Source organism: Polypterus senegalus, chromosome 10 (genome assembly GCF_016835505.1).
Source record: "Polypterus senegalus isolate Bchr_013 chromosome 10, ASM1683550v1, whole genome shotgun sequence".
In the NCBI taxonomy this organism is placed as follows: Eukaryota; Metazoa; Chordata; class Cladistia; order Polypteriformes; family Polypteridae; genus Polypterus; species Polypterus senegalus.
The window spans coordinates 22,558,756-22,575,622 of record NC_053163.1 but is presented as its reverse complement, the minus strand read 5'-3'; the positions used below and the strand labels follow the sequence as shown (position 1 = coordinate 22,575,622).

Genomic DNA, 16,867 nt, shown 5'->3' with positions numbered 1-16,867 from the left:
ATTACAGATAACCCTAAATGATTCACATTTACTGTATTTCTTAACAACACTTTTCTTATCCTCTTCACCACATAACTGTTAGTAGAGAAAAGCTGTAGACTTGAAGGAAGCAGGAGCCTGACACTATAAGTGTGAAAGAAATGGGAAGAGAACAGTGAAAAATACAACTGGAGATATAAAGTAGGCCCTTCACATCCATCTCCTGTACATTTGTTAAACACCTCGGGAGAGATGAAATTTTATGTAGCAAAAGTAAAGCCACTGCTTACTAGTTACGAGGATTTAAATGGAGTACACTATGTATTCATTGATGTTTTGGACGTGCAGTTAATTATTATCATTACTGATTTCTTTCTACAGCATTCAGATGTTTCTGGTTATGACCTAACCAAACTTGGCAGGATTACACTCAATGACTTGTTTATGGTAAGTATGATCATCTAGATAAATGTAAAGAATTTTGAAATCACTTTAGAGTCAACAATAAACTTTAACTTTGCTCTGCAGATACTGTGTAGCGTAGGTTCTTAGTCAAGAACTGACTGCAGTTATCTGAAACCTTGGTATTTTTGAGAAGATAAAAAATTTTGGTAGATGTTAGAAAGGCCTCTACCCCAGAATCCAATAGTCTAAGAATAAGCTAAGGTTCTCCACAAGTGGGTAGTGTAGCAGCTGCACAGCTGAGGTTCTTTCTGGTCCCATGTTGAATGGTTCTTCATCCTGGTTCACTGGCCATGCATATGCACCAGATGTTCCTCTTTACTGGGCAGGATTGCTATGTTGATGCAACACTGTCAGTAGGATAAAGCTAACCTGTTTCATGGTGGTATTTAAGACATACAGTGCATATATACTGGATATATGAACCACGGAACTTGCAGTTTCAGCCTGAATGTAAAAATGCTGCAGGCAATCCCCTAACATTGAGGTAATTAGAACAAAACTAAACCCAGAGAAACTAATTACAATATATAATAGGTGTAATACTTACAGAATAAAAACATATTTACATTGTGGAGCCGACACGAACACAGACAGGCGGACATGTTGTTAAAATACCACCACACGTTTATTTTACAATTATTATTTACAATAATGGTCACTCAGACCCAGTCAAATGTGCACAATACCCCAACAATCTCAGTCCTGGCCACAATGCCTTCTTCTCGGGCGCCTCCACTCTCCTCTCTTGCTCCGTCCTTCCTCCTCCCGACTCCAGCCTCGAATGAAGACGGCCCCTTTTATACATGACCGGATGAGCTCCAGGTGCTTCCAACACTCCCCGTTGGCCCGCCCCAGCGTGCGGAAGTTTTGGCTGTTCTCCCGGCAGCTCTCCGGTATCCTCAAAGTCTTCCCCAGCACTTTCTGGTGTGGCGGAAGTGCTGGGGTAACAGGTCCCAAGGCATTGGGGTGCCTCCTGGCGGTGACCACGGGCCCCTACAGGGTGGAGCTTCCATGTCCTGTACCCATGGCCCCAGAGCAACCAGGAAGGCAACCCCATGTGATCCAGGGTGGGCGCAAACCCCATTCAGTCCCTCATGATGTCCCGCCGGGTCAAGACCCCTGGCATCCCTGACACCATAAATAAAAAGTGAAGCATCAAAACTGAATATATATATATATATTGTGAACACTGACCCGGACACAGACAGGCAGACACGTTTGAATCACCCCACACACGTTTATTTGCCATATTTACATTAAAGTGCACCACAACCCCAAAGTCCCCAAAAGTTCTGGCCACACACTCCAATGCCTTTCTCTCTTCAGGCCGCCCCTTGCCTCCTCCAGAGACCTCGTCCTCTTCCACCTGACTCTAGCCTGAATATGATTGGAGGCGGCACCTTTTATATTCCCCGGATGTGCTCCAGGTGTGTCCCGGCAATCTTCCACCGCCATGCCGCAGTGTGGCGGAAATTCGCTGCATCCCGGAAGCACTCGGGTGTCCCTGCTGCTCGTCCCCCAGCACTTCCGGGTGTGGCAGAGGTGCTGAGGTACAGGGCTCCAAAGGAATAGGAACGCCCTGGCGGTGAGCATGGGTCCCTACAGGGTAAAGCTTTAAAGCTCTGTACCTGTGGCCCCAAAGGTACCAGGCCAGTCGCCCCAGATGGTCTGGGAAGGCGTAAGCCCTCCACTGGTCGTCCTGGGTATTCCTGGCTTGGTACCACCCCCAGCCGCCTGCCACAGTAACCCACCACAAGCCTAGGGGCCAGCAGCCCGTCCCGCAAGGGCAGGTCTTTCATGGCAGGAAGCTGACATACTCCACTCCAGGGCCTGGACCTGCAAAACATAAATCAGAACAAGGGGCAGAGACGTTGCCCTGACGCCACCACTCGGCGACTCCTCGTTTTGTGCGTGGCAACGCTCCCCTCTGACTGGCACCCGGCGTTTGCCACCTCGGCCCCTTTCCAGACCTCCGTGCCCCGTGTTGGGACATCGGATAGGACCGCAACCGCCCCATCACCTCAGCCGGCTGTGGGGTTTCTCTCTGCCTCCGCCCCCAGCCATCTCTGCATTTCTGACTATATATATATATATATATATATATATATATAATGCTGTCAGTATGTATATACAGTGGTGTGAAAAACTATTTGCCCCTTCCTGATTTCTTATTCTTTTGCATGTTTATCACACAAAATGTTTCTGATCATCAAACACCTGGATTTTTTCTCCCTAAATAATAAAACCATCATTTAAAAACTGCATTTTGTGTTTACTTGTGTTATATTTGACTAATGGTTAAATGTGTTTGATGATCAGAAACATTTTGTGTGACAAACATGCAAAAGAATAAGAAATCAGGAAGGGGGCAAATAGTTGTTCACACCACTGTATGTATATATATATATATATATATATATATATATATATATATATATATATATATATATATATATATATATATATATATATATATATATATATATATATACAGTCATATGAAAAGTTTGGGAACCCCTCTTAATTTGAGATGACATGCTTTATGGAAACAGTAGTACTTTAGCAGTGACATTATGTTTATTTGATTAACAGAAGATATGCAATATGCATCATAACAAAATTAGACAGGTGCATAAATGTAGGCACCCCAACAGAGATATGACGTCAATACTTAGTTGAGCCTCCTTTTGCTCCTTTGAGCCTCTAGACGCCTCCTGTAGCCTTTGATAAATTTGTCTGGATTCTGGATGGAAGTATTTTTCACCATTCTTTCATACAAAATCTCTCAGTTCAGTTAAATTTGATGGCTGCCAGAGCATGGACAGCCTGCTTAAAATCATCCCATAGATTTCCAATGATATTCAAGTCAGAGGACTGTGGCGCCATTCCAGAACATTGTTCTTCTCCCTCTGCATGAATGCCTTTGTAGATTTCGAACTGTGTTTTGGGTCATTGTCTTGTTGGAATATCCAACCCCTGCGTAACTTCAATTTTGTGACTGATCCTTTAACATTATCCTGAAAAATTTGTTGATCTTGGGTTGAATTCATCCGACCCTCGGCGTTAACATATTGTGGTCCCCAGCCAGGCGGGTGTTGGACCCTGGGGACATAGTAGGACCCTCTCTGGGGACGTGCTGCCCTTCGGGAGTGTTGCTCGGACCCACGTGTCTCGCTAGCGGTGGGGCACTGTGGTCCCGGCCGGGACGCCCAGGAGGACCAGAGGAGGGCTTGTGCCTCCTCCAGACCGAGGGGCGTCCGTCCGGTTATACTGGAGGCGTCAGGTAGAGGGCTTGGAAGCCCAGCCCTGTAGGGACCAGTGGCCACCACCAGGCGACACCCAGTGCCTGATTATCCCAGGAGCCCGGCACTTCCGCCACACCAGGAAGTGCCGGGGAAGACGACAGAGGACACCCGGACGGCTTCGGGTGCGCAGCGCACTTCCGCCACACAGGGGTGTGTCCGTGGGAGATTGTCGGGAAGCAGCTGTAGCCCATCCGGGTTCCTATAAAAGGGGCCGCCTCCCTCCAGTCATTGACAAGAGTCGGGTGGAAGAGTGGCAACGTCTGGAGGAGGAAGTCGGCGGTCAGAAGAAAAGAGAGAGAGAAAGAAAGAGAGAGAAAAAAAGAGAAGAAGAAAAGAGAAGGCATTGGAGTGGCCTGGACTGAGGGGGGTTGGTGAGTAGAATTGTAAAAGAAATGGAGAATAAACCTGTGTTTGTGGGTGACATTAATGTGTCTGCTTGTCTGTGTCCGGCGAGGTTCACAATATATATATATATATGTTAGTACAAGTGTTACATTCAAATTCATCTCCATATCCTTAACCAATCCCATACCCGGCAGTCATACTCTATGCTCGTATGCTCGTGTGTGTATAAAAAATAATCTCTATATATAAATAATGCAATTTTCACTGACTCAATAAAAACATTTCCTGTTTAGTTAAAACTTCGAAAATTTTCCACTAGGCATCTGCAATTAAAGGATATTTGAATATCATTTAGAGTAAGCACTCCCCACCCCCACCAAAAAAAAACAGACACCTCAAAAGTACTTTGATTAATTTGCATTAAATTTGGGGACTTTATAGAAAAGAAAAGAAAAAATATAAAAAAATTAGCTGACATGTACTTATTTCTTGATATTTGTCAATAATGCTATAGTGAGTGAGCTATTTCAGGACACCCTGTCTTTTGTCAGCACAGACTGGCTGCTATTTGAATGCTGTCAGCACAACAGTGCCACTCAACAATAACGTAGGTGAACAAGTGAATAAACAGGGAAAAGAAACAGGATAATATGCTACACACCCCAAGCTCACCTACCACTGGCACTAGCACAGCTCAGAAAAAGAGGATTGACACACACATTGTGTACTAACACCAAGGTAGACCCCATCCCCACTTTGATTTATCATACCCTAAACTGCACGTGCAGACCCACCTACCAACACAGCTACTCCCCTTTCTTGTACCCGAGAACTCCACCATTAAATCTCCCACACAAGGGTGTAAAATTTATATCTTTGATTAGGGTACCAAAAATGCTAGCACCTACGCTGACTCTACATGTAGTTCACACTGTTTTTCCACAGTACACACACCAAACACTGAAACAAATACACTGTTCTGTTGTGTTAATATGACCTCAAGGGGCACTAGGGTATCAAACTGGAAAAGAACTACACCACCGCAGGTTTAAGCGGAAAGGGGACCTTCTAAAATCAAACTCTCCCCACACACAAATTAATCAATTAAATTAGATTAAAACAGGCACTTTAATTACTGGGGTCAATAAAAAATTACAATCTCTAAAAATACAAACACAGTTTAACTCCTAATAAGAATTTTAGTCAATAACTAGAAATACAGTCTGATCAGCCATGGTTATTAGAATAATTGAATACTTCAATCCAGACTCACAAGCACAGACTGAGTGAGTCATTTCAAATATTAAGTGAAATGGCAAAAAGTGTATGATAAAAGAAAACAAAGTAAAAACTACACAAACCACAAATGCCACTCAAAACTAATGTTTCCCATAAAACCAGGCTGCCAGGTGGATGGGTGCAAAACCCAAATTGACACTTCTTGTATAACCCAGGCTACTCAACCATCCCTATACAAAATCCCAATTTAACATCAATGTGAAATCCAATAAACCTATTAAAGGTTAGTTAGCCCAGGAGGCTTCAAATTGTCCAGCAGGACAAAGTAAAAAAACAATAATCCAATAAGAAAAGCAATGAAACAAAAACAGAAATCAGATAAATAAACAGTAGATAAAAAGTAATCAGTGTTCTCTATTACAAAAGGAAACAAAACATGAGTGTAACATAATACAAAGGAAAATCTAACAAAAAATTAAAACTTAAACAATATCTCAAGCGACTTTTGAGTAGGGTTCTAATATACAACAGTTAACAAACATTCAGTTGGTTGCAGGCTACAAGGAGCCACAGATCACCTTAAAATGAACAAACTACAAGCCTAACAAAAGAATTTAAAAACTAAGAAAATGAACCACCACATACAGTACCACAAAGTAACAATGGAGAATCATTTAAAGCCAATACCAGGCCCAACAGTTTCTCCGTAGCTCTACTGACTGCCCTTATATACAGTAGATTGGGTTTCCACAACAGAGGGAAATGTATGAAAACTAAGCACCTTGTTGTACTTACTGGAAGCTGAACATAAAGATACACAACAGAGTTCAGCTGTAGAGCTCTCTGTACACTGAGACTTCTTTTTTGCAGACATTCTTGCCACTAAACAAAAACCACAACTGCAGTATGGATAACAGAAGAGACTGAGCTGGCTGAGATCTCACCAGAAGTACATCAGCACTAACCATATGGTGCATATAGCCCATTGAATTGAAAATGGGATGATATTGCCAAGCTCTGGTGATATCATGGTAGCCATTTTATTTAAGTACAAGCCCCATACAATTAATCGACAAAACAACTATACAATTTATGTTATATAATGTAATTGTCAAAACATCTTTTGCACAGTTATATATTTTTTCCCAGCAAACAGAACAGAAACTTCCAAATCAGAAAGTACGCATATCAATCATTATGGTAAGAGTTTAACCGTTTCACATTCTTTTTCTGTATTCTTCTATTTAAAAGCTACAACATCTTTGTAAAATGTGTTTATTTTTGAGTAATGCAGTCGGCACTTCAAAGTCCAGATTCTACTGCACTAAACCGCATGAGCTCTTAAGTCTTAAATTTTATAAACTGGTTATTCTCTCAGATACATGAAGTTTTTTTTCCTTTCCTAATATAGATTTTGTTTTCTGTTTCAGGAATATCGACATTTATTTTAGGAATGAAGTTTGTGGATGGATGAAACTTTTGGAATAACCTATGGCTTGATTTATTGTTATTTCTCATAAATTACTGGATGCATAGTTTTAGACTTCAACAGAAATGAACACTACAACACATGACAAAGTTTATATAATGTTTATATTTATCAATAACTTCTTGTCATTTTTGATACAGTAGCACCCCTTGGTCTGTTAGGGTTCTGGTTGTTTTTCAAGTCAATACCTCAAGAGACCATTGAGAGGGGAGGTGTAGACTTAAAATGTTTTATAATAATCAAAATAATTCAAATTAGACAGAATATCAGATTATTTCAGTGGGAACCTCACCCGCTCCATTCTCTCTCTTTCCTTTTTGCTGGTCTTCCCTTAATTGTTAATTCTTTTTCCACGTTTCCTCTTTAAGTTGAAGACCTCAGTTTATCTATCAATTAGTGAATTCACTTTTACTGTTCGTAGCCCGGCCACTGAGGCGTTAACTGCTGATACCCTTCTTACTCTCCTTTGTAGGCTGGCTTATGTTTTGTTTTATAGCAGTATAAATTTAGATGGCATTTATTTTCCCAACTTAATGTTGTTTTACTAATTTTAGATTAGAGGCTTTCTTTTGTGTTTTTTGAGGTTTGTTTAAAACTAATTTTGGTTTAGTGTGTTAAGTATTTGTTTTAGGGTGGGTGCTCCTTCTCTTTCTCAGCTTTTTTGCTTTTGGTTGGTATTTTTAGTATGTTTAAAAAGATTTAGATCAGGGTTCTCAAACTCTGGTCCTGGGGCCTCATGTATAACGCCATGCGTAGAACTCGCACTATAACATGGCATAAGCACAAAGCGGAATGTGCGTACGCACAGAAAAATCCAGATGCAGGAATCTGTGTTTCCGCAAATTTCCAAGTTCTTCTGCTACATAAATCCCAATCAGCATGAAAAGTAACGCTTCGTACACACGCCTGCTGTACCACCCCAACTCCTCCCAGAATTATGCCTCTTTTAATATGCAAATCAAGATAAATAGCCCTTGAACTCAGCCTTCTGTGAAAAGACAATGGGAAAAGCACGGGGAAAATATAAGAATTTCAGCGAATACCAAGTGGAGGCAAAGGAAAACGTACTATTTGTTGAAGTTGATCGAGTGACATAGCGTGTCGGAGAAACTCGAAAGCTCAAATTCACAAAGTCGCACATAATAAATAAAAAAGAAGTTGTCAGATATCAAAGTCGCGTGAAAAGGTGAGTCATAGCCCACCGTCTGAGTGTCATATGAAAGCTTATTAGGGTAAAGAGGAAAAAAAATAGGCACATAGTAGGAAAAAAGTACGAAATGTCCACTTTAATCTCGAAATGTCCACTTTAATCACATAGCTTATTTTGTCATTAAAGCAGAACATCATTAACTTCATCTTAAAATCGTTTAATTCAGCGTTTCTCAACCTTTAAGTATTTGCGACCCGAGTTTTCATAACTGTTTTAATCGCTGCCCCGTAACATTTTTTGAAATGTGGATGCATATTTTATTATACCTACTTAACTTTTATCGACATTTATCTAACTCTATATTTATTGTTCTAGTATCAGAATGTAGTTTAAGTTAATTTGTTTTGGTTTCAACAGATGTTCTATTCATATTTGTGATTCTTGTTTTCTTTTTCACATCTTGCGCCCTAGGGGCCGCCACAGGTTGAGAACCACTGGTTTAATTAACCAGTTTCTCAAATCCCATCGTAACTAAAGTAGCACATTAAATGCTTTGTTTTGTATTTAATCTTCAATGTGCTCTATGTGTGCACTTTCTCTTCCTCCGACAGGACACAGAATCCATTACATTCGTAATATAACAGCTCTCTGAATAATTAAAATACTGAGATGTATATGTGATATTTTTTTCATGATGGTAGGAATGAAAGTATGGTATTAAACATGGGAACATGGTGGCGCAGTAATTGTGCACGCCCTTCAATGAAATTATTGCAGCAGTACTCTCTTTCAAACGTACTAACCTCTAATTCCTGTCCTTACTTTTCTTTCTCCAAATACCCAATGGCCACACAATCAGCTCTGTAATAGACGTCAAGCCATCTGTAAGTTTACAATGACGATTCTTCAAAACTTTTAAGGAACATTGAAATATCTTCATAGTACGTGTTTAATTATTTTATCCATCTATCCTTCTAGAAAGAATACAGCACAAGGTAGGATCAATCCGTGAGCTAGCTAGCGCTGTGGCGCCGTATCCTCACATGTTTAATTATTAACAATACAGATTATTTAAATGAAGTTAAAGTTTTATCTGTATAATATAATCAACATATTTTGCTGCATTTCATCTTAAAAATTATATCGTCATCATATGTAAGTGCGCTTTTAAAGAGGCACAGGTTGTGTAATATTATAACTATAGTGCAAGTTTACAGTGTGGTGATTGTACTTATAAGTACAAACAGTTCTACAAGGAGCACTTGATGGACTGATTGACTGTTTCTGAACTGCGAGGTCCATACGGAAAGTCTCTGAAGCGTTTGCTGTGGCTGAGGCAGCGTGTGCTTGATGCTGTATCCCAATATTTCTCTTTCTGATCAGCTGCTGTACAGCTGTGATTCACACTCAGATACAGTGATATAAATACTCCGAGTGGTGCAGTGAGAGTAATATGGTAAAAGATGATCCGCTGTGGCAACCCTTAACGGGAGGATCTGAAAGAAGAAGAAGGTGCAGTGACAGTAACAACGCTAAAGCAGTTATGGTATTTGGAATACTATGGCTATTTTCTGGACCATTATATTGTTACAAGTTAATTACAATCAGATGCATTACACTAATAAACAATATGCGGTTAGTTTCAGTGTATTTATAAAGCTGTGTCAGAAATGTGGATCTAAGAAAGAAAGGATAACCACACAGGAACAGTAACACTGCTTTGATGCTGGGTGCTGCCAGTCTGCAAAACCGAGCGGAGAACTTGCGTACGACATGGTATGAGGTACCATGGAAATGTGCGTGGCTTTACGCCAAGTTTAGGTTTTATATATTGCGATTTGAACGTGAAAATGTTTATGCGCAACATTTCTGTGCGCACGCACATTTATACATGAGGCCCTGGAGGGCCGCAGTGGCTGCAGATTTTCATTCTAACCTGTTTCTTAATTAATGATCTGTTTTTGCTGCTAATTAACTCCTTTTATTTCATTTTAATTGAGTTGTTTTTAAAGTTTGTTCCCTTGAATTTCTTACTTGTTCATTTGAATTGCTTCATTTCTTTCCTTAAACGGCACCCAAACAGAAATGAAATGTGAAGTGTGTGAGCCAACAGAAGACCAACTAAGTCAAGGCCTCATACTCCAACCAATTGCTAAATTAGGTGCTGAGTCTCGTTGTTAATTAAACCCGTTCTTTAATTCCATGGCTTGTTGCTGCTCTCATTGTGCAATAGCAGACATTTCCCAAATTGTTGATTTTCTCTTTTCTCAGAGCTCTGTTGATGTTTTGGGGACCTGAGCACATCAACATTCCTGAGACCTTCATCTTTCTTTATTTTCAGGTATTGTATGATGGTCACAGTTTGCTGCTCATGTTTTGGCTCATTTTTCTATCTCATTATTGTTTGGCTGCTAATTAAGGGAAGAGAAATAATTAAGGGTCTGCGTCTTCAAGAGCAAGTCATTCAAAATTAATTCAAAAGAAGTTAATTAGCTGTTAATTAGTCCTCAGCCGGAAAAGGGTGGAGTGCCCTCTCAGGGTTGGGAGCGAGATCCTGCCCCAAGTGGAGGAGTTCAAGTATCTCGGGATCTTGTTCACGAGTGAGGGAATATTGGAGCGGGAGATCGACAGGTGGATCGGTGTGGCGTCCGCAGTAATGCAAGCTCTGCATCGGTCTGTCGTGGTGAAAAGGAGCTGAGCCGTAAGGCAAAGCTCTCAATTTACCAGTCGATCTACGTTCCTACCCTCACCTATGGTCATGAGCTATGGGTAGTGACCGAAAGAACGAAACCACGAATACAAGCGGCTGAAATGTGTTTCCTCCGCAGGGTGTCTGGGCTTTCCCTTAAAGATAGGGTGAGAAGCTCAGTCATCCGGGAGGGGCTCAGAGTAGAGCCGCTACTCCTCCGCATCGAGAGGAGTCAGATGAGGTGGCTCGGGCATCTGATCAAGATGCCTCCTGGACGCCTCCTGGTGAGGTGTTCCAGGCATGTCCAACGGGAGGAGGCCCGGGGAAGACCCTGGACATACTGGAGGGACTATTTCTCCCGATCTGGCCTGGGAACACCTCGGGATTCCTGCGGAAGAGCTGGAAGAAGTGGCCGGGGAGAGGGAAGTCTGGGCCTCTCTGCTTAAGCTGCTGCCCCCATGACCCGACCTCGGATAAGCGGAAGAGGATGGATGGATGGATGGATTAATTAGCAGCAAAAACAGGTCACTAATTAAGAAACAGCTTAGAATGAAAACCTGCAGCCACTGGGGCCCTCCAGGACTAGAGAACCCTAATTTAGTTTCTTAATAAGCTTAATTGTATTAATTAGTCACTTAAGGATTTTTAAAAGATTTCACTTGTGTCTAATTATAGTATAGGATTGTTTTCCATATGTTTGAACCTGAGTTCATTAGTTTTGTGGCATGTTTTCCAAGATGAATCTGCAAATCAGAACGATAAATTGCGAAAACCTTAAACAAATAAACTTTTTAGATGCAATTTCATGCAAGTAATTTTGTGAATTGTTTCTGGGTTAATGCATTTTTCTTTTCATCTTAATTTATTATCTTCACTTTTATTTCACTTTCATTTTGCCCCTTTTGCTTTTGTTTGGTTATTTTATTTTACTATCATATTTCGGATTTACCCCTGGAATTTCCGTCACATGGTGTCATCAGTGCAACACTATTTAAAGGCAGCAGTTCTTGAGATCTTTGTGTACAAGCTTGGTAATCCTAAATAAAATCTCATATGTGCTTTGCTCAAAATTCTTAGTTTTTTTTTTTATTTTTCATTAGGCTCTTTTTTATTCAATTTCCAATTAATACCTAGTCAGATGGATGCTTAGACTTTCTACTCTCGACCCCCTGCTTGTTTTTCTGACTTGCTTACAAAGATTGGTAGACAAGTTAATCATACAAATACTGAAATAATTTTTCTGAACTTCTTAATTTTGTTTCACATGTACTCCCAGCAATGCTTATCTCAGGAATCCTTAACAAGAGCAGGCTGCACAATGTTGAGACTAATCTTATTTTCTATTTTCCACCCCGAAGAGGATTTAACACTGATAACGGCAGGCTTTGTGCTGCTCAAACCAGACCAGTTTTACACTAAACCTCTGAATACTTTAACAAGGACATGCGGCATGCTGTTGAGACCAATCGTACCCTGATTGCAAAGGCTGAATCTGAATTCCTCTCTAATGGCAGAAATCAATCATTCCTAGCAGGGACTGGCTAACCTGAAAGAATAGCACTGTATACCTTAAGAAAGGCCAGGAGTCTGCTGTCATCACAGACCACCATCTCCTCCCAGTTCTCTACCTATGCAAGGATTTAATCTGAATGAGCACAGCACATTACATTAAAGAAGCTGTTAATACTTACACTCTGGGATGAAATCCTACAGAACCTGGATACGTATTTCCATCCCTTATTCCATATACAGTTAGGTCCATAAATATTTGGACAGAGACTTTAGAAAGAGCATTGGAAGAGCATTAAAAGGAGGAAACCCAGCATCTGGTGATGTCCAGGAGTTCAAGACTTCAGGCTGGCATGGCCAGCAAAGGGATTTCAACCAAGTATTAGAAATGAACATTTTATTTCCAGTTATTTAATTTGTCCAATTACTTTTGAGCCCCTGAAATGAAGGGATTGTGTTCAAAAATTAAAGCTGAAAGTCTGCACTTCAACTGCATCTGAGTTGTTTCATTTAAAATTCATTGTGGTAATGTACAGAACCAAAATTAGAAAAAAGTTGTCTCTGTCCAAATATTTATGGACCTAACTGTAACCTTCAAACTTCAGTGATTGCTTGTGTCAGTAAATAAGGCAGTTTCAGTGAGATAACAACACATTATACATCAATCTAAACTTATGTTTTTTTCAATAAATAAATTGAAAAATGCCCAGAGATATGCAAATATAAAATTAAATACAAAAAAGAGTGTTATAACTATTTGATTATATAAGGTTTAAGCTCAGATTAACTTGCTCATATATGTTTAATTTTAAGAAAGTACACGGAGATTCACTCGAGAGAGGCCCCGAATATGTAATATGTAATAACTCGCTAGGATGAAGAAATCTGAACGAAGCAACGTGCAATGTGCTCCTCAGTATACGGAGCTTCAAACAAGCTGGGATGCCCCTGCGTCAGAGCGATGTGGTTGTGACGTTTAATCTCCATTTGCAACTTCTGGGTGCATACCACAAGTACCCTTTCACTCAGTCACTTGACTTCTCATCAGGATGGTGGTGTGCTGTTTTGAGCAGCACGTCTTCATGGTGCGAGCCTATTGGGTCACCAATTTGTTTAAGAGATGTCAGAATCAACTGGATGATCGTGAGTTAACGGAAGGTTATTTCCAGCAAGATGGAGCAACGTGTCAGACATCGGCAAGGAGCATGGCAGAAACTGAGTCTTTCTTCAGCAACAGGGTAACTTCAAAGGGGCTTTGGCCACGACATTCGCGGATCTGATACCACCAGACATCTTCCTTTGGGGTCTGCTCAAAGGAAAACTCTATCGGAACAAGCCTCATACTGTGGAAGATTTGAAGGAAAACATCCTACGTGAAATTGCTGCTGTTTCCCCATGAGACGTTCAGGAACATGGAGTGCTGCTTTGAAATGTGTCTGGCAGAAAACAGAAACCACTTCCAGCATCGCATGTAATGCAATCGATTACACATATGTCAAGATATAGCATATTTTTTGGTTCATATTGCAACAAAATATTCAGGGCCTCTTTCGAGTGAATCTCTCTGTATAAAGTAAGTGCTGGGACATTATACTTATTCAGGTTCTGTAGGATCCTAACCCTGGTCATAAGACATTAATATAACAGGGAGATTCCCGTTAAGGTTAGTGCAAAATCCTTTTAGGGTAGCCAGTATTTTTTCATTTTTAGAGTAGCCAGCTCCTATAGAGTGTTAAAATCCTCTTGGTGTAGCCAGCCCCTGGTAGTGGCAGTTCAGCTCTTGCAGTGGAGGAAACTGAGAGGCAGACTAATCTCAGCCATTGCTAAGGTGTTCAGAGGTTAAAGTGTTCAATCCTATCAAAGGTAGACAGGCCTTATTAAGGATTCCAGAGTTAAGTACTGTGGCGTGCAGTAATGAAACAACTTTATTAGAAATATTATTTAGGTATTTCTGGGATTAACCTTGTCTACCAAGAAAAAAAAAAAACCTATGGACGCTAAAGTGCCTCTCATGGACCCTTTCATGCTAAGTGTAGAAAATTGTGATTCGCTACAACTATAACATCCCAACCTGTTGTAGTAATTTCACATTTTATTAATAACTAAAAAATACCCGCGCTTCGCAGCGGCGAAGTACTGCCTTAAAATTTTTATTAAGAGGAAAATATACCAATAATTATTTGTTAAGGATCTCTTTGTATACCACATTGTGAGTTCAGCCCTCCGGTTGTAACATGACCAAGCTGTGCGCTGAGCTTACTCTTAAGCATGTAACGTACAGTTGGCCATGTGAACAGTAATCTTGTTTCAAATCTCAAATCTCAAATCTGCTGTCATAATCGGTTTTAGTTTCATGGTTTGTTTCAATTACGACAGTATTTGTAGGACTTGTGTTGAAGAGACATTCAGTATCTGTCAAGCGCTGTAAGTATACAACCGGTTTCATCGATAACTTCACATCCAGCTTTTGAGAGTTTAAACATTCATAAACATCAAAGTGTCCACTACTGAAATCGTCACCTGTCAATCTAAGATGTTTAAGAGGCATTGGTGGTTGTCGAAAGGTGTAAAATATTTGGCCATTTCGGTACACTTGAAAGCGACAACCGAACAATTCACCGGCAGCCATCAACTCACATGCAGATGCATAGGTGAAGGGCTTAAGCATTTCACTCTTCTAGTGCTCCTGTGTAGAATAATTATCTTCTGTACTGTCATCAGTCCACACCTTGAACCTGTCCCAGTCATTCAATACATAAGACACAATGTTCCTCAAGAGTGAGCCTGATATGGCCGTGCAATATGTAACAAAGAGAATGGAAAAGGTAGATGCCGTCTCCGGGCATGGAAACCACTCGGTAAGTGACAGTTCTTTGATCGATGGTGATCACCTCGATAGACATGTTAATGGGGGTACGGTTGGAATGATAAAGGAAATGGGTACCTGAACAATGTAAAGTAAGTCTAAAATACCTACACAATAACTATAATCGTAATAAATGAACAATAAAACAGCGGAGAAGCCGTGGATTAAATAAAAAGGCTGTAGTTATCAGCAGGGAGACGTGAATCCGTGGCGAAGCAAGGAAGGGAATGTAGAGACTGGAGCGACGGACGGCCTTATATAGGCAGGCAGCCAACATCGTGGGAGGCGTTGGGATGGGGACCCAATGCCGCCTCACACGTGACCGAGCTGCAGGCTATGGACATATATATGTACGTAAGTAGGATTCAGTTAGCGTTGGGAACCCGCATACCAAATTTCTTGAAGATGGGCCCATAAGTAACAAAAGCTGTTGAAAAGTTCAATATGGCGGCCGACAGTGGCTTCATACCACTGAAATAAGTACCAAATTTCAGTCTTCTACCTACATGGGAAGTTGGAGAATTAGTGATGTTGGAAAGTTCAATATGGCGGCTGACAGTGGCGTCATACCATCAAAATAAGTATGTACATCGGTTTCAGTTAGCGCAGGAAAGCCGCCTACCAAATTTCATGAAGATGGGGCCATAAATAAGAAAGTTCAACATGGCGGACGTTGTTGACCGTTATCGACCGTTATGACCGTTACATGTAGAATTTCGAAATGAAACCTGCTTAACTTTTGTAAGTAAGCTGTAAGGAATAAGCCTGCCAAATTTCAGCCTTCTACCTACACGGGAAGTTGGAGAATTAGTGATGAGTGAGTGAGTGAGTGAGTGAGTGAGGGCTTTGCCTTTTATTAGTATAGATTTTTCTGACCTTTGGACATTTATGTTTCCAACTTTAAAAGATATTCTTTCTTTTCACCAGTAATAGAGGGTCCGCACAGGCTGGGCAGAGACAGAGCCAGGCTCATCAGCACATTGTCCATTGTGGTAGATAGGGGGCGCTCTCGCTCCCTTGAACCCCTGTCCACGACTCCAGACACCAGGTAAAAGTCCAATTGTTGACTTTATTTTGTTGCCACAGTGTACAAAGCACCCTCCCTCCACTATACTCATAAACAAATCACAAATACTACAATAATACAATCCTCCAGCTCCCAGGCGCTTGCCACCCTTCCACCCAGCTCAGCTCGCCGTCTGGGAGCTCCCACAGTCCTTTATAATCCCTGACCCGGAAGTGTTCTCAATCCCCAGTCCATGTGATCCTCAATCACTTCCAGGTCAGGTAAAAGTTCTTTTCTTCACCCGGAAGCCCGTCGCTCTTCCTATGACGAGCTTCCAGGTCATAGGGCACAAATGAGTCCTCGGTCCTCCCTGCAGCACCCTCTTGCGGCCCCTGAGGTATCCAGCAGGGCTGAGGAATAAAACTACAGCGTCCATGATTCCCTGCTGGTCTTCGGGCACCTCCATACTGCAGGGAGGGCTCCATCTGCGACCTGGGGTATTGGCGGGATGATAAGCCGCCAAATATCACACCATATATTAGATGGTTTATAGGTTTTAGGGTCATTATTGTCACATGTATAGTGAATCTGATATTTTGAGTGAGTTTTCTTTACTGATTTACAGGTAATCCCTACAGAGCCTGTTCATGGTGTTGCTGACCTCAACTCTGACACTACCACAGTTGGTCTCTCCTTCATATAAAGCCAGTTTCCTGTTTTGGATGTTGCAGTCTATGTAAGAAAATAAGCCATATTAATATATTAAGAGAATAGGTCTTTATTAACAGCGATGGATTCAAAATTCCTCTTGAATTCTGAACGCCT

The 16,867-nt window shown here is 41.1% G+C and overlaps 1 long non-coding RNA gene across 1 annotated transcript; it reads left to right on the top strand.

The window, feature by feature from the left end:
• The first annotated feature begins 338 nt into the window (after positions 1 to 338).
• On the top strand, positions 339 to 7,537 carry LOC120536932. Its single transcript, XR_005635229.1, has 3 exons — positions 339 to 426; positions 6,483 to 6,533; positions 6,764 to 7,537. It is a non-coding gene; the product is annotated as an uncharacterized LOC120536932 (long non-coding RNA).
• Positions 7,538 to 16,867: the final 9,330 nt, after the last annotated feature.